The 19,449-nt window shown below is 43.1% G+C and overlaps 1 protein-coding gene across 2 annotated transcripts in view; it reads right to left on the bottom strand.

The window, feature by feature from the left end:
- Positions 1–19,449, bottom strand: part of BUB1 (BUB1 mitotic checkpoint serine/threonine kinase) — a 2,040,509-nt gene that overhangs the window by 556,022 nt on the left and 1,465,038 nt on the right. The window lies entirely within an intron of this gene.

Below are 19,449 nucleotides of genomic sequence, written 5' to 3'. Positions count from 1 at the left end.
CTTGAATGAGACAGTCGTCCAAGTAAGGATAGATTTGTATACTTATTTGTCTGCAAAATGCAATTACTGGTGCCAGGCACTTTGTAAAGACCCTGGGCACAGTAGATAAGCCCAAGGGCAGTGCAGAGAATTGGTAATGCATAAAGCCAGCCTTGAAGCGGAGGTATCTTCTGCACGATTCCCTTATTGGGATATGCAGGTATGCCTCTTAAGTCTAGAGTCACTAGCCAAGCGTACTTGCCCAGCATGGGCAGAAGCTGCTGCAAAGTTAGCATTTTGAATTTTGATATGTCCCAACAATGTGTTCAAAATTGATAAATCCAGTATTGGGCGCCAGGCCTTGTCTTTTCTGGGTACCAAGAACAGTCGAGTAAAACCCTTGTCCTTTTTCCTGTTCTGGCACTGGCTGAATAGCCCCCATATCCATGAGGGACGTAACTTGTTTCTGTGCCTCTGCCAGATCTGGCCAACCATTTGGAATTGGCAGAGTATGGAAATGAAATCTGCATCCCTGGGATACTATGTTTTAATACCCACTTGTCCTGGGTTATTAACTGCCAATTTTGTTCATGAAGTGTTAGTTTTCCCCCTAAGGGGGCTGCCAAAAGATAAGTGCTTGGTGATGGCAGAGGGAAGTCATTGATACTATTTACTGTAGGGTTGCGCTTTGTTTCCTCCAGATTTGGAGGTAGTGGCACCCCATTGCTTTGGCCTGTAAGAATCCTGTGACTGGTATCTAGAGCCCTTAGAGTGCCTGGATTTGCCACGTGAAGCTCTGTCGGACGCAGGAAAGCACCAATTTTTTGTAGGCCAGTGTCTACTGAATCTAGGTGGCTGCACTTGTAAGAAGTTTTTACAGTTTGCATAGACTTAGCTTTGTCTTCCATTTTCTTTAAAACCTCTTCTGCCTTATCCAGAGTATCATGCTGTAAAGGTGCATCGAACAATTTAGCTTTAACATGATCAGGCAAATTTTGCTCCTTTAACTAAGCATGCTTTCTAATCACAGATCCAGTAACTGCAGCCCTGCAGGAGGCCTCCAAGGAATCACAACCACATTGCAAAGTATGCTTTCCAACTAGTTCTGCTGCATGCAATAATCCATGCAATTCTTTATTTTCCACACATTCAGAAATCAACATTTTCTGTTTCAATAATCCCATAACATGCTGTTGATATTTAAGCTTATGAAACTGGCAGTTTAAGGCCCTAATTGCCAAGGTTGCAGATGTAAAAACCTTCTTTCCCCATCTATCCAGCGCCCTGGAATCTCTATCACAGGGGGTAGGATTCTTAGCTGTTGAAGCATTTACACCTTTGGGACCCTGTGAGATGGTTTCAGGGTCAGCAGCAGGGTTTTTGAATAAAAATTTGTGAGAGCCAGGAACCCTGTAATATCTGTCTGGCTTGCTAGGAGCTGGAGGTAAGGAATCTGGAGTTATGCTTGATTCCGAAAACGCAATCAACAATGTCTAATACAGGAGGTATGGCTAAAGGCCTATGCTGAGGGAGAAGGAAATCCCCAAGCCTCTTTTTTGATTCTCAGAAATCTTGACTCTCCCAATGAAAATGTTCCCTCAAAGTATGCAAGTTTTCTCCAAAGGAATAATCTTCAGGAGGAGATGCAGATGGGATGGATTCCTCTGCATCTGAATCCTTATAGGGTGAGATAGAAAATTCCTGATCAGAAGAGGAAAATTCCTGATCAGAAGAGGAATCAGAAGAAATAGAAACCTGATCTGAAGATTCATAATTCACCAAGAATGATGCCACAATACAGAGATAAGATGATCAGCTTTAACAATTGGCTTAAACACTGGTGTCATTCAAAGGGGATCCAGTATCTGTCTGCCTGGGATGACATGCTGGACAAGCCACGCTGCTTCGCAAGGGACGGCTTGCACCTGTCACCCCTGGGATTCCGGATATTGGCAAAGGCTCTTGCCACCCCCATAGTGCCTTTTTTAGGCAAGGCTCAAATTCCAAACCTACCACCCTAGAACACAAAAAAGGAAAAAAACTAAGGGTAATGCTGCTCAATGCCAGAAGTCTAAATCTCAAAATGCACGCACTCGAGGCCCTTCTCAGTATGGAGAACATCGATGTCTGTGCTGTGACAGAAACCTGGTTCAAGGCTCCTGAGAGCACCCCAGCGCTATCAGGTTTTACCTCATATCATGCTCCGCCCCAAAATCCGGACAATACCAAGAAAGGAGGGGGTATCCATATTCATCAAGGACACCCACACCTCAAGACTGGTGGCAACGCATGATGCATCGGAGACCATCCAGGTGCAATTAACCGTAGGCAAGACTGCTCTGCAAATTGTAGCATGTTACAGGCCACCCTCACAAACTCAGGAACCTCACATGGCCTTCCTGAAAACACTAGAGGGATAAATGTATCACCAAACACCATCATACTAGGTGACTTCAATTACCCTAATATAGACTGGGAACACTACTCAAGCCCAAACACCCTAGCCCAAAAGTTCCTGGAATTCATAAACTCAAATGCCATGGAACAACTAGTCACCATCCCCACAAGAGGAGATAACATACTTGATCTCATCATCACGAACATGGGAGCACAATGTTCAACACCGAAGTATACCCTCACTGGTGAGATCAGATCACAACTAATCTCGCTGGAGGTCCTCATCCCACCCCACCTGAAATAAAAAGACCACAGTAAAGAACTTCTCAAAAGCCGACTTCACACTTCTAAAGACTAGTGTGGTCTCCTTTAAGGCCCCGAAATGGCGGAAAACAGTACTCAAACCGCTGAATCACTTACAAATGCCTTCTACCAGCACCTGCAGGACTGCATGGATAAGGCAATCCCAAGCAAAACAAAGACGCTTTGTACCAAAGGCAAGCCCAGTCTGGTGGACCCCAGCCATAAATATACTCTACAACAAAAGGAGGAAGCTACTACAAGATAGAGCAAAATCCTTAAAAGGTAAGACACCCTTGATCACTATAAGTAAAAACTAAGAGCTCTCATAAAATCATCCAAAGCAAATTTCGAGAGAAAAATAGCTAAAGACTCAAAAGACAATCATAAGGCCTTCTTTAGCTATGTTAGAAACCTAGGAGGAAACTCCCAGATATGCTCAGAACTAGTTCAAAATGATGTGAAGATTACTGATCCTACAGACATTGCCAACATACTGGCTGACAGGTTCAGTGCAAACTTCTCCCCCAAAAGGAGAGATATCTATACCAAACGATTGCAGCCCCCAAACATCTCCAGCGCCCAAGTGAGAACTGCTCTCCAAAGCAAAAACACAGCATCCATGGGACCTGATGGTGTCCCCGGCTGTGTGCTCCACGAACTCAATGAAGAATTAAACCCACAGCTAGGACAGCTGTTTAATCAAAGTCTTACCTCTGGATACACTCCAGGAGTGGCGCACTGCAACTGTGGTCCCACTTCACAAAGGCGGTGCCTCCACCTACCCTGGAAACTACCGGCCCATTAGCTTGACAAGCCTTATCTGCAAAGCCATGGAGAGGATCATAATGGACCTCATAAATAAAGACATAGGGAATTTGCAGACTTTGGATCCAACCCAGTTTGGCTTTGTCAAAGGCAGATCATGCCTTTTAAACTTGGTTGACTTTTTCGAAACAGTCACCAAAGCCATTGATGAGGGAAAGGCAGTCCATACAGCCTACCTCGATCTGGCTAAGGCCTTCGATACAATACCCCACTCGGGTATCATTGAAAAACTCATCAGCTTAAATGTTAACCCATACATCACAAGATGGGTTGCAAACTGGCTGAGTGACAGAACCCACAGGGTCAGAGTTGCTGGCGCCATGTCAGACTCAAAGCCTGTCACAAGTGGTGTCCCACAGGGCTCAGTCCTGGGCCCACTCTTGTTTGGCATCTACTTTTCCGAAGTACAAGCAAACACAGGAGGGTTATGGCTGACAAAGTTTGCAGATGACTGCAAACTTAGCCATAGTAGAAAACACATCTGACACAGATAACCTTCAGAAGGGTCTCACAGAAACGGATAACTGGTGCCAGAGCCACGGCCTAAAGTTAAATGCCAAAAAATGCATAGTCATACCCTTTGGGAAAAACAAGGTTACCCCTAGCTACCAAATAGGTGGCAATCCACTGAGCACAGAAGAAGTTATCAGGGACCTGGGGACCCAGGTTGATAGTAGTCTGTCATTCGACACCCATGTAGCTAAAGTAGTTAGGAAGACCTTCTACATTGCCCACCTTATCATGAAGGGATTCTCATCTAGATCAAGGGAGGTCATAGTCTCCCTTTACTCATCACTCATCAGACCAATGATTGAGTACAATGCCCCATTCGGAATGTATCTGACCCGACACTTGCAGCAGCTGGAGAGGCCACAAAAGTTCCTCACCAAAAGGATAAAGGGTCTCAAAATCTATCCTATGCTGCCCGACTGAAAGAACTCCAGCTCTATTCAGTCGCCACCGCTTGCTCAGAGGTGACCTTTGCCTAACATACAAGGCCATGTCAAACCCAGATTTGATGAATATGCTTCACCTCAAAAAGTCTAGATCCATCAGAGCCACAAGGGCAGGAGACTTAAACCTCGACACGGCTATTAATAGGACGTGCTGGAGGGATAGATTCATCACCCAAAGACTCCCTATGCTGTGGAACAAAATCCCGGTACATGTGAGGCAGAGCACCTCGCTGGCCTTGTTCAAGAGAAATCTTGACCAATGGATGGGAGATCGCAGATATACCCCAGGGATTACCTCAGTGTCACTGCTCGACAGAGGCACAGCAAAATAATGGGTATAGTTCCCCATACTAAAGGGGTGGCGTAAGCCACAAAACGATGGGCTAGGCTTGTAAATGCCCTCGGGCAGATAGCCCAGTATGAACCTATGAACCTAAGTGTCTTGCCTAGGCCTCTTATCGGGGGGGGGGGTTGGGAACCCCTGATCAAGGTAATTAGGTCTTCATCCATTTTGATCATCTGCTTTTTGGACATAGAGGCCTGAGCATGTGGCTCATGCGTCAGTTTTTTAGCCTTAGAAGTTGCTTTTGTCTGTTTTTGAAACTGACGTCGGTTTTATATAGAAATGATGAGGCCTGAAGACACCCTCAGAAGTCAGTGCCTGCTCAGCGGCTCCGGACCCATCCAAGGGAGAGACATCCGCGGGTACAATACTTTGAGAATCTCACGGCATGCCCGACTCCACATGGGACTCGGTAGAGGCCTGCGACTCGAAAGTAGTGGGTATCAGGGTCTGCGAAAGCGCCTCACTGTGTACCGGATGAACCGCTGACTGGCTTAGCGGAAGCTTTGTCGTCGGTTTTGAACCTCGACGGTCTGTCTCTGTCCTTTTCTTTGCGTTTTTTGTGAACTCCAGTAGTCGGATTGCTATCCGACAACATTTCAGGGTAGTTAAATCTGTTTCCAAAATATTTTGAAGCAAAGATATACCGACGATTAATAGTGCGTTGGTTAACTCTAGCACAAAACCAACAGCAAGGCACGTTATGATCTGGGCTTAGGCAAGGAATACAGTACAAATGAAAATTCTTATGAGGTATTTGCTACCCACAAGTAATGCAATTATTAACTTTTACTGACATCGGTATGGAGAAAGAAAGTGTTTCCCCAACGGGGTACTTAGCTTTAATTGAAGACTTTGGTTCTGAAACTCGAATTCGAAAATTTCAGGAGCTGGCCGACCGGCACTTGCGAACTGCTTCTGCTTCGGGCACCACGCGGCAAGAAAGACTAAAGAAAATGGCGTCTGCTGCCTGTTTTATACCCCTGACGACCTGACGTTATGGAAGAGGAGACAGCAACTGACGCAGTTCCCAAGATTTTGATATTCAGGCCGACTGAGGGCAACCTGCCAGCAGATTACCCAAATGCAATGACTGCAACAGTGAAACACAAAGAACATCACAATTTGTATTCCCCCATTATTGTTTTTGTGCTAACAGTTCAGAGCTATGGTGAGTGAGAAGTGAGAACTGAATTTGTATTCCCCCATTATTGGCTTGCTTTGTCCATGTTTTTTGTGCTAAGCAGTTAAGAGCTATGTTGAGAAGTGAGAAATGAATTCACTAAATGACAGCCATTAAGTTTTAGTCTTCCTATTTTTCAGGAAGCTACTGATATGGCATAGTGGTATGTTGTTCTGACTGCAGTGCATAGGGTCCTCGGTTCAAAACTTGCCAGTGAAATGCATCGTGGGAACATTTTATTCTAGCAACTTTACAAAATTATACAAGCAATGTTTAAAACGTGTCCCTGGTTTTTGACCTTTTGTCCCATCCCCCCCAAAAAAATTAAACTGAAAATAAGTGTGAGACGCTGTGCAAGATGCTTATTGCTTACACTACTGTCATTCCATTTATAGTGTGGGTGTGGAAGTAGACTTTTATGATGGAAATGTTCTGAATTGGGCAGTTTTGTGATTATTGGTTCATGTGTTTTTTTTTCCCATTGCCTACAGTACAGCCTACTGGTAAAATGTTCAAACAATACATTTTAAATGCTCTAACAAGTGTGTCATTATACAAGGAATATAATTTAATAGTCAGAAAGGTGTATAAAGAAAAGAACACATGTATGTTTCTTGTTTTGTGTGCAAGGGGCCACTGATTTGAAAACAGCCCAAAGGTAATCTTTATCCAACACTGGCCAGATGCATTTTCTTTGGATGTGGTGTGGGTTTCAATGCTGTTTCAATGAATGCGAGTTTCAAGGGCAGAGAAGTTTTAATGGCAAGCCTATTTTCATTGTGAGACAGTATTGCTTTGTTTACCAGATGATGTCTATTGGTGTTTCTGCATAGTTGTGCTGTAAAATGTAAAAATAAAATCCAAATAATCATTGTAGAAGTAAAGCAGTATGCATACATTAGTGTCTATGGTAAATGGGGCAAAATAGCCAGGTAATGAGACATTGGAATGGCTGCAGGATAACTATGGTACCATATTTTGGTTGTCTATTCTTCAATTTGTGTTTGAAAGTTGGTATCCCACAATTCCATTGGAGTGGGTGGGGTTACATAATTATGTATGCAAATTAGATGTTAATCACCGTACCAATTTGTACCTATTTTTCATGGGCCTTGTCCAGATTTGTGATGTTTCCAGATAGAGAGGTATGGATAGGAGGCAAAGACTCCCTGCTTCAATTCCTAAATACATTCTTTACACCTTTACAATGGGAGTGCACAATCAGATCTTTAAGGTCTAAGGATACAGAATTGGTTATTAGAGAAAGAGAAGGAAAAAAAGTCCCAAGTTTAAGCAATTTGAACTTTAGTACTATTAAGAACTTGTTTAGACTCAAAAGGATTGTAATAGTCCTTTAAGTCCCTTTTTCCTAGTACTAAATCTATTCGAGATAAAAAAAAGCATGCATTTTTCTCTCTTTTTGGTACGCTTTCTATGGTTTTTGGCATTTGCTCCTTGTGGAAAGAGAAAAAGTACAGTTGAGTACACTTACCATAAATGTAGATGTTCGAATGTATTCACTGTTGCAGTCATTATATTTGGGTTATCTGCTTGCAGTTAAGCCCTCAGTCGGCCTGATTATCAAAGTCTTGGGTTCTGCGTCTGTTGCTGTCTCATCTTCCATGACGACAGGTAGACAGCATGCAGCAGACGCCATTACATCAGTTTTTCTTGCCCCATATGTCAGGTGCCCCCATAATGGGAAGCAATTGTATACAAGGTTACACCTCCAACAAAAACCAAATATGCCAGAAAGCTTAAATACAGTAAACAAGAAGAGAGGTAAAGTCAATAGAAGTCAGGGGACTGGAGGGAGGGTAGCCAGGACTACAACAGTGAATACTCTCGAACATCTACATTTATGGTAAGTGTACACAACTGTACTATGTTCTTCGTATTTCACTGTTGCAGTCATTACATTTGGGTAGATTCACAAAGCTATGGAAGGGAGGAGGCAATTAGAGAGAGCATTAGGACCAGCTATTAGGCCCTGCAAGACAGCAGTGACAAAACCAGCTCTGGATTTAGAAAAGATTGGCAAGTGGTAATGCTTGGTGAAAGTATGTACAGAACTCCAGGTAGCAACTTCTAGGATGTCCCTGATAGGGACACCTCTGAGAAAAACTGCAGAAGTAGATGCAACCCTGGTGGAAAGGTGTCCTATCCCCTGTGGGTTAGGTTTTCCATGGTGCTTATAGCAGAAATGAATGCAATGGAATATCCACTTAGAAATGGTTTGCTTTGAAATTACCTTCCCCTCTGCCCCTGCAGCAAATGCAACCAGCAGCTGTTCAGATTTCCTGAGAGGCTTAGTCCTGTCCAAGTAAAATCTAAGTTGTCTGTGCACGTCCAAGAAGTGCAGTATTCGTTCCCCTTTGTTCTGTGGATTAGAAAAGAAGGTTGGCAAATGAATGGACTGATTAAGGGCCACACCGGATACCACCTTGGGCATAAATGAAGGGTTGGTGCTGAGGGACACCCTATCCGCATGAAAGATGATGAAAGGCTCCACTGCCATGAGGGTCTGTAATTCAGACACCCTTCTAGCTGAAGTGATGACTAGGAGGAAGGCTGTTTTCAAAGAAAGGAATTTCAACTATGCAGTTGAAGCTGGCTCAAAGGGAGGTAGAGTGAGCTTTTCCAATACAAAGTTAAGGTCCCAGGCTGGAGTAGGGGCTCTCCTGGGTGGTCTTAATTTTTTTGCCCATCTGAGGACTTGCTTCAGCAGTGGATGAGAGAAGAGGGGTGTTGCCGTAGAATAATGTGCTGAAATGGCTGAGGCATGGATTTTAATGGAAGAGAAGCATCTCAGTTAAATATTGAAGAATATGCAGTAAATTGGGCACTGTTGTACCCATCCCCTGAGTTTGGCTCCAGGAACAGAATCTTTTCCACTTTTCAGCATAGGATTTTCGAGTACTAGGTCTCCTTGTCATCCATCACTTGCTTACTAAGGGGTGGTAATGGAGAGCTCAGGTAATTAGCCAGGCTGCAAGGTTCAGGGTTTTAAGCTGAGGGTGCAGAATCTGGCCCTCCTGCTGGGACAGCAGGGAAGGGGTCTGAGGCAGGTGCCAAGGTTCCAGCACCAGTGACACACTGCGCAAGAGGGGGTACCAGTGTTGGCGTGGCCAGTCCGGTGCAATGAGTATTGTCCTTGGTTTGTCCTGTTTGATCTTTAGTAGAACTTTGGAGAGGAGAGGCAAAGGGGGAAAGGTATACACTGATAGGTTTTTCCAGGTGAAGAACAGGGCATTCACTTTCCAAACTTGTCTGTAGGGAGTCCTTGTGCAGAATTTGTCCAATTGGTAGTTCTGAGTGGAAGCAAACAGGTCTATCTCTGGTCTCCCTCATTTGTTTATCAACATGCTGAACATCATTGGTTCCAGTTTCCACTCATGTGGGTCCATGAGATGTCTGCTTAGGTCGTCTGCCAGTGTATTCAGCTTGCCGGGCAGGAATTGAGCTTGTAGGTGCACTTGATAGCCCAAGGCTGTGTTCCACAGAGCCATGGCTAGTCTGTAGAGAGGGTATGACTGGGTTCCCCCCTGCTTATGTACCACATGACAGTGGTGTTTGTTTGAACTTACCAATAATTGTCCTGGAAGAATGTAGTCCTTGAAGGCTGTCAGAGCATTCTGTACAGCTATTTCTTTTTGATTGATATGCAGGTGCATTTGACTTGGGTTCCATTTGCCCTGAATGCACTGCCCTGCCAAGTGAACCCCCCATGCATAGTCTGATGCGTCTGTTGTTAGGGTTTGGGTGGCAGGGGGTAGAGTGAATGGCAGTCCCTTGTTGTGATGGCAGGCCTCTGCCGACCAAAGGAACTCTGTTCTTATACAAGGAATGATAAGAAGCATTGATTCTAGGTCCTGTGAATGTTGACACCATAGGCTTTTTAGATACTATTGCAGTTTCCTCATATGCAGTCTTGCATATGGAATTTGTAGAATGCAAGAGGCCATGAACCCCAGGGCTTGCAGTATTTTTCTTGCAGATAGTTGGGTCTTTGTGGCCATTAGTTTCAAGTAGCCTGTCAAATAAACTTGTTTCTCTGGCGGGAGGTAGGCCATCTGGGAAGTTTTATTCAAGCTTGCTCCCAGGAATACAATTTGTTGGCAGGGTACTAGGTGTGATTTTGTTTCGTTTATGGTGTATCCTAGTGACGTTAGCAGTTTCTTTTAAAATGACAGATGATTTAATAGGATGTCCTGGCTTTCTGCTTGAATTAGACAATCATCCAGGTATGGGTATATTTGAATATTTCTTTGCCTGCAGAATGCAATGACTGGAGCCAGGCACTTTGTGAATACCCTAGGCACAGTAGATAAGCCAAAGGGCAGTGCAGAGAACTGATAATGCATGTAGCCTGCTCTGAAGTGTAGGTATTTTCTACAAGATTCCCTTATTGGGATGTGCAGGTAAGTTTCCTTTAAATCCAATACTGCCAACCAGGCATTTTTGCCTAGCATGGGAAGCAGCTGATGAAGAATTAGCATTTTGATTTTTGGGATTACCAAAAAAGTGTTTAGGATAGACAGGACAGGATGCCAGGAATTGTCATTTCTGGATACCAGGGAAAGTCTTGAGTAAAAACCTTGCCCCATTCCTCTTCTGGGACAGGTTGAATAGCCCTGATACTTAGAACAGAGAGAAACTGCTTTTGAGCCTCTGCCCACTGAATTGGGGGTAGGTCCTGCCAACCATTTGGGGCTGGTAAGGAGTGGAAGTGGAATCTGTATCCTTGGGAAATTATATTTAAAACCCATTTGTCTTGGGTAATGAGTTCCCAGTTTTTTGTATACAGGGCAATCTTTCCCCCTAAAGGAACAGTCAGTTCAGTTGAGCAGGGGCTTGGAAGGTTTAAGGTTAAGTCATTGTGACAGTATACCATAGGGGGGGTGTCTTATTACTACCAGCTTTGGAAGTGTGAGCCCCCCACTGCTTAGGCCTGTGAGTATCTTGAGAGTGAAGCCTGGGTGGCTGCTGGTCCTGGGTTTGGTCTGAGAAGGACTGGAAGAGACAGGAAAGGACCAATTCTTAGGCCAGTACCTACTAAATCTGTGAGGCTGTACTTGCAGGAAATCTTTAACAGTTTGCATATATTTAGCTTTTTCCTCCATCTTTTAAGTACTTCTTGTGCTTTGCTGCCAAGCAGGTGGGTCTTGGCTTAAGGGAGCACCCAGTAATTTAACTTTAACATGATCTGGCAAATGTTGCTCCTTAAGCCAAGCATGCCTTCTAAGTACAGACCCAGTGACAGCAGCCCTGCAAGATGTCTCTAATAAATCAAAACCACATTGCAAAGTATGTTTACCAACTTGTTCAGCAGAGTGCATTAAATCCTGTAATTCTTTATTTTCAGCACAGTCAGGAATCATCATAATTTTCTGTTTAAGTAATCCAATAATATGCTGCTGATACTTTAACATATGAAACTGGCAGTTTAAGGCCCTAATGGTCAAAGTAACAGAAGTGTATACTTTCCTACCCAATCTGTCCAGGACCCTGGAATCTCTATCAGAGAGGGTAGGGTTTTTAGCAGTAGTACCCTGTGAAATGGTCTCTGGATCCGCAGCAGGATTCTTAAAGAGGAACTTGAGAGAGTCAGGGACTCTAACACCTGTCGGGTTTCCTGGGAGTTGTAGGTAAAGTGTCTGGGGACAGGCAAGATTCCAAGAAGGCATCATCTACAATGTCCAGTACAGGAGGGATAGCTAAAGACCTGTGCTGAGGTAGGACTAAGAATTCCCTAAGCCTCTTTTTGGAGTCAGAGAAATTCTGGCTTTCCCAGCGGAAATGTTCCCCAAGAGTATGCAAAGTTTAACCAAAACAGAAATCGTCTGGAAGGGAAAAAACCAGTTTTCTTACCTCAAATAACAGAAGATAATATATACAGTAATATAGTGACAAACAGTAATATAAATAAACATGCACAATATATAAAGTAATATAACACAAAAGGATATAAGAATGTAGGCAGTAACACAATCCCAAAACAAAACACAGAGGGGTAGGATAGAAGGTGTACTAATATGTACAATATTCTAACCATCACCATCCTGGTAACAAACTAGAATCCCAAAGTTCCCTTAAGAGAGGCTGCAGTCCTATAAATTGAGTACTCAAGACAACATGCATATAGGGCTGTAAAATGCAAAACCAGCCTCTAGGACTTAGGAGCTTATAAAAAGGTGAAGGGCAAAAGAGAAAGAGAGCACTAGACTATAGGCAGGGCAAATAGCAGGAGAAAGCATGCACTGTTGCCAAGTAGCTGCAGCCAGAATATCCTTAGCTGCTACCCCCTTAGAAATAATCTTGAGAGGCAATAGCTAGTGTGAAAGCCAAACAAGATGCAATGCAACCTCCACCCCACCTAGAAATAGTTTGTTTTGACAGCAGTAATCCCTGTCTAGTCTAAAAGTTTGGACACAGGTAACTGTTGTAACATAAAAGAAAGCTCAAAAAAGACATCAAATAACAAAAAAGTGCTCGCTTGTTAAATAATAGTGTGCAATGAAATTGTTTACATCTAAAGTGTATCTTGCTGCCTTTATTGCAAATGAATTGCAAAAAACGTAGAGACACAAAAAACTTTAGGCCCTTAAAATAATTAATTACCGTAATGATGTATAATAAAGGAATTAAAACAAAAGAATGCTAGTCCCATAAGGGCCTGCAAAAAGTGACACTTCTCTACATAATGCACCAGCAACAGAAAAGCAGTCTTCCATGACAAATAAAAGCATCAGAAAGTTGCTGCAGGCTCAACAGTTGCAGAGTCTTTTAAAGAAAGAAGTTTGAGATCAAAAGTATGGTAGGAGCTCCCTTACCCCGTCTTGCATTCTTTGCCCCAGGAAGAAACTTATTTTTTGCCTTCAAGAAAAACAAAGGTGGGTCACAATGCTAGAATTTGAAATGGGGTCAAGTGGCATGGTATGATTGAAAAGACAAACCATTGGGAGCATGAATAGTAAGATAAGAGTAGAAAGACAACACCTTGAATGATGAAATCAAAGCCAAAAGAAATGTACACCAAAAATAATCGGGAAATCTCTTTTATTGCACTGCAACTAGTTCTCTGAAAAAAAGTTTCTTTAAATCACAATAACTCTTTAAGAGGGAAGCTGAGAGCTCCCAAATCACATTTAAACTTATTGAAAGCGCTGAGATGTCTTCCTTGTTTTCAACCCAGAATTCTGCTCCGTGTCTCGAGATACAACAGATGAGGAAAGATGGGTAATCTTTGAGGTGGCTTCTTTACCTAGAGGGAATCAATAAAGGCCAAGATGTGAGAAAGCTAGGAGCTATGGAGTGGGTCCTTTGCCATCAAAGAATGACCTTCCCTGTAGGATCTGAAGAGGAGGCCAATCCCTGTGAGGACATGGAGGTTTTCCAAGAAGAAGAGGTGAGAATAGGATTCCAAAGCTGAGGTATCCTATCCACTTGTGAAGATCTGTGATCCACTTCCAGTTGAAACCTTTGGATCTTAAGAATCAGCTGGTGGGAGTTCCCCAGTGCACTGTCATGATGTCTGGTACATGAAGAAGACAGTTCGAACAGATCATACCATGGATTCCACTTTCTGATACATCTGCTAGGATCCAAGATGTGGTGGTTTAGTCTTACCACTGAGTTGTCAGCTGCAGGCAGAACCAGACTCCGATAAAATCCTTCCAGGCGTTCTGCAGCTTCCAATTCAATGTGTTCCCATAATTTGTTGATCATAAAATATACAGTTGTGTTGTTCTGTACCTCAACACTCGATGTACCAGAAGTCACTTGTTGCACCTGCCCTGGAAGTACTAACCTGAATCGATCTCCGCCCTTGAACGCCTGTAGAATTTGGGGAATGAACATCTCCCACTGTAGATGTTGTACTTTCCATTTAGATATGTCTTGTTCTTGTCTGGTCCTGCCTCCTCCGTTAAAATCATCTTCGCCCCATCAGGTCAAAACATCTCCCTTTAAATCTGACTAGGTGGTAGTTTTAGAGCCTGTAGTCCCAATTCCTTTGAAATCCTTTTAATTTCAATTTGAGTGCAAGGTTCTTGAGCAATGTGTGTCCATTGATTGGTGCCTCTGGCATACGCTGAGAATACAGCAATTTTTCCTGGGAAGCAGTGAGCTTCCTCATGCTTTTTGAAAGAAGGCTTGAAGGGAATACCTTGCCCCAAATGATGACTGATGAGATGCAGTCAGGAATGAAAGTGGAGATAGTTCTCTTGATGAGATCCTTATGCAGTTTGGCCATAGGAAGTGCAAAGAATCTCGTCACACTTGACTCTGGGCACACCCAGAAAGCACATGTCTTGAGAGGGTACTAGACTGAGATTTATTTCTAGTGACAGGACTCCTTTTATGCTCACAGAATACTGCTGTATCTAGGCACTGCTTTGATGAGTTCCAATCGATTCAGGAAGGTGGTTCTTTTTCTGAAGTAATGCCTTGAAGAAATTCAAGTAAGGATACTTAGATATGCTAAGAAGCCTGACTCTGGGAATTGAGCCATAAGAACCTTAAGCAATTCAGAGGCAGAATACTCTAGTGTTGATACGTAAAACCTTGATCGAAAGAATTAGAACTGGGCTGAAACATCTGAGCGTAAGCTTCCTTGGCACAAGAATATAGAGCAGATAAAAGTTAAACCAGCAGACATGAAAGTCCTTGTAATCGGGCCAACATCTTGAACTTGGGAATGTCCAGATAAGTGCTGAGGATAGGATACCAATCCAAGGATAGATAAATCCAAAATTGGTCTCCACGTGTTCTTCTTTAATGAAAGGATTGAAGCTAGGAAAAAACAAGGACTGGCTGAATAGCAGACTCTGGAAATAGCCCCCCACTTGTTGAGACTTAAACTTTTTTCTTGGTGGAGGAGGAAACATGGAGGAGGAATTTGAACTGGAAGCTGATTGGGGGGGGGTGTGGAAATGAAATTTTGCTTGAGATTTCACTGTCTTGGAGTGATTGTCACCCAAGTTTTCTTTGAAAAGAGACAATTGAAAAAGAGACAGGAGAGACCAGATCTAGACCACAGTGGCTCCTGAAAAGGCAAAGTATTGTCTTTTGAAACTTAAAATCAAAGGACTAAGCGACCCTCCCAGTCCCTCACCAGAAGTCTGATGTCTGGATCTCTGCCTGCTGGAACCTTGAGTCTCTGGCTCCTACTACTGCCCCTACCACCCCCTAGCCCTGGACTGATGTCTGGATATGTCCACCCCTTTAGCAGGCCAATTTCTACTAAACTTGGAGGCTGCACCTAAAAAATCCTGCAACCACTTTGCAGTCTGCAGCTTATCCTCCATTTTCTGCTTCCACCTCCATTTTCTACTAAACAACAGCTCTATCAAACAAATCAGGAATCACCAGGTTATAGAAAGCTTTATCCTAAATTCCTTCTCTTAAATTCTTGTATATGTTCAAACAACTTTCTGAGTAGCAGCAGCGCGAAGAAGAGGAGGCTAACACAGCAAAAAAACAGATCATTGCAAAGAAGCAAAGACCACTTGTTCAGACACATGACCCAAATCCAGCACCTCTTGCACCCAAAGCAGCAATACACACTCCAACACCTTATGCCACCCACTCCTTAGGAGAGAATTGAGGATTTCAAAGATATTAAGTGATATTGGCCAATAATCGCATCCCTCATGGAGAAGAAGTAAGAGGTATATATACTTTCTCCCCCCTATCCAGCCCCCTCTGCCTTTAGGAGGGGTTACATGATTTTTACAACATTTTTTTTTTTTACACCTTTAGCCCTGAGAAAGAGTTTCTGGGTCCCCTGGGACTCAAACAACAAATACTATGGAGCTCGGCAACCTGGGCTACCTATCAGGCTTAACAGGAGCAACAGGAGCAGGAGGCAAGGGGTCAGAAGCCTCTGCAAAACTCTCTCCACCACATTCCCACACAGGGGAGAGAGAAGGGCCTATCTATGCTGCAAAAACAAGGAATTCCCTAAGCCTTTTCTGAGTCAGAGTAATCCTTCCCATCCATTTAAATCCCTCCCTCATGCGTGAAGAGTCTGAGAAAATGAAAATCAGAAAATCTCTCTGAAGGGAAGGAATCATGGGAAGAAATCAGAATACAATCAGAGAAAACACCTTGCAAGTCTTCAGAAGACAGGAGAGCCAGCCTGTGCTGTTCAAACACTATCAACTCTGTGTTCCTGTTCACCAGGGCCTCTTATCAGGTGGGGCATAGAACCTCTAATCAAGTAAATCAAATCTTCAGCCATTTTAAGCATATGTTTCTTAGGCACAGAGAAAATGCTAGGGAGAGCCCCTACAGAAGCTGGACTTTTTCCTCTAACTAAGCCGAAAGAAAGAAAAAGAAGGACAGGAGCTAACTACCTGGAACCACCCTGGGAAGAGAGGAACCCTGAAGGCCCCCTCCCCCTGCCCCTGGCCCTGACCTTATGGGCACATCCTGTAACAGTAAAGTAGAGACTCAGACCAGCTGCCTGGCAAACCCCTCTGCCCCTTCCTCTCTAAAGCCAAAGAAAAAGACCACGCCCCGGGACCTCACAGACTTCACCGTTTTGTCCTTGTGCTTGCGGAAGCAGGCTAGATGTCCTCGCCGGAGTTAGTATCGGCATAAAATAATTGGGTAACAACTCCCAAGCACAATCAAGCCTCCTCTTAATAGTGCTTTAATAGTGCCAGCACAAGAGCGGCAACCAACAACGCCGTGTTTCGTCAAGGCCAAACAAACAATACACAATGTATGATAATCCCTATATATGCTGCATCAAGAAAGTTATTCACTTTTCTTGCATTTCACTTTTATAATATACGGAGGCAAGAAAAAAAAATGTTCTAACGTAGTTCCACGAGGTTCTCTAGCCCACTCGTAAACGGTCTGAAAACCCGTTCGAAAAGAAACAGAACCTGCACTTGCACTAAAATTGCTTCTGCATCGGACCATGCGGCAAAAAATGACGCGTCATGCCATCATTAGTACCCTGATTGACTGACGCCATCAGTCTAAGGCATATGACCGGCAGCCTTATACTCTCTGGCTGGGGCCGACTGGGACGCGGACTATACCCAATAGTCAGGACTGCAGCAAGGGAAGACGAAGAACATCAGAGGGAATGGAGTTGTCTGCATCAGAATCCTCATAGGTAGATAAGGGCAAATCCTTGTCATCAGAAGAAACAAATTTCAGAATCCTGATCAGAAGAATCAGAAGGAAAATCAGTTCTAGGTCTCTTAGAGGGAGAAGGGTGGCTTCCCCTGATTAGACTAATAAGGTCTCAGCCATTCTTGAACAAACGAAACAGAGACAAACTTTCAAAAAAAGCGAAACACTCAGGCAAGGAAAACTACTGCACACGAATTTATTGTGTTAAGCACTTTTCGTCATTCCTCATAGGATGACTTCTTCAGACAGATAGTTAAAACCAAACACTCAGCTTTTATATCATCCTTTTGCTAATCAATTAAACAATTATCTAATTAAACAACAGATTTACATTTAAATAGAAATACAAAGTCAAAAGCCGTCTATAAGTTGAAGTAGTATTTATAAAGTCAGTAGATTAATATAACTAACTTGTCAATGTACTGTTTGCTTCACTTATAAAGTGCAATTCTATCAAAAAGTAAAAGTATACCTCTGAATGTGAATGTAAGAGTGTATTTATATATGTGCATGGAAAAAATATATATATATAAAAAAATGTCTACATTATAAGAGTATTAAATTATTAGACGTGTAGAGGTGTGCAACTACAAGTAATTAGTTTGACTACACATCTTATCATACTTTCATAAAAACTGATTTAAAAAGCTAAATCTTATCTTAAATAGACCAGTTATTAAAAGAACATTTACATTCGATAAATACCAGGCTAGCTTAAAAAAATTGCTTAGATCAGTAAAGGAAAAATATTCTTGATGTTATTATTTGCAAAAACTCTCTATATAGAGCCGAATAAGATTCAACATGAAAACAGTAACACATGAATTCAAACAGATAGTCCTAGAAAAATGTACAAGTGTGCAATTATCTTGCCAAACTTCTCAATTTAAGAAGGCATGATATATTACATTGGTCATTAAGACCTGGTTCTAAAAATGCATCAGTCATAATTTGCCAAGTTAATTCATGCTCTTCAAGAAGTAAACTAGAGGGACCCCTTCTATTCTCAGATATTATTTAGTCTCAGCCATTCTTATTTGTTTTTTAGGCATAGGGGCCTGACCATGCGGTCTGGGCATCTGTTTTCTAGGCGTGGATTGAGTTTTAGGCCTTGAAGAAGAAGATGGCATTGGTTAAATATGCAAGTCAGTAGGCCTGAAATGCACCCTCAGAAGCTGGTGCCTGCACAGCGGCTCTGGACTTATCCAAGGTAGAGACATCTGCAGGTTCCATAGTCGAAGAAGCATCTCACGGCATACTGGACTCCGAATGGGTCTCAGTAGAGGCCTGCCAATCTGAAGTAGTGGGAATCAGAGGCTGCAAAAGCACCTCACTGAGTACCGTCGAACTGGTGACTAGCTTAATGGAAGCGTCGCCAGCAGTTTTGGACCTATGCGGTCTGTGTCTGTCTTTATCTTTGCATTTTTTCAGAATGTCGGTAGTCAGGTGGCTTACCCAAGCCATTTCTGGATAATTGAACAGAGTACCAAAATAGTTAGATGCGAAAATGAACTGATGACGAATAGTTCGAGGACTGAATAAGGTACAAAACAGACAGCGAGAGACATTGTGGTCTGGGCCTAAGCAAGGATTGCAGTACGAATGAAAATCTTTATGAGGTATTTGCTTTCCACAAGTAATACAATTGTTAACTTGCTTTGTTGACGACTTCGGATCTGAAACTTGAAAATGAAAATTTCAGGAGTCGGCCAACCGGCACTTGCGAACTGCTTCTGCTTTGGGCACCACATGGCAGGAAAGACTGATGTAATGGCATTGGCTGCATGCTTTATACCCCTGACTACTTGACGTCATGGAAGATGAGACAGCAACTGACGCAGGACCCAAGACTTTGATAATCAGGCCAACTGAGGGCTACCTGCAAGCAGATAACCCAAATGTAATGACTGCAACAGTAAAACACCAAGAGCATCCCCTAAAAACTGGGTCTGTTCTTGAACTGAAGTTTGTAACCTTGTCTGAAGATGCTGACGACTCACTGGTCTTGGGTTATAGTCTCCCAATCCTCCAAAAAATACACCTAAACTAGTTCCCTATTTTTAGGACGGTGACAGTATGAAGGGTAAGGACATGGAAACTGGCTGGACTAAACTGTGATTTCTGGGGGTGGGGGAGGGGGGGTAGCCCAAATGACTTAACTGTTCCCTCTGCTAGTCCAGTTTTGAAAATCCCAAGCTTACCATGTTGCTGTGTGTTCCAGTGTTTTCTATAGCATGGCTTCTTTCCTTTCTTCTGGTAAACAATTGCCTGCTTAGGGAAGAATGGTCAGGTCTTACTGTAGTAACTGCAGC

Source organism: Protopterus annectens, chromosome 1.part2 (genome assembly GCF_019279795.1).
Source record: "Protopterus annectens isolate FY-2018-M chromosome 1.part2, PAN1.0, whole genome shotgun sequence".
Lineage (NCBI taxonomy): Eukaryota > Metazoa > Chordata > Ceratodontiformes > Protopteridae > Protopterus > Protopterus annectens.
This window is presented reverse-complemented; position numbering and strand designations above follow the sequence as displayed.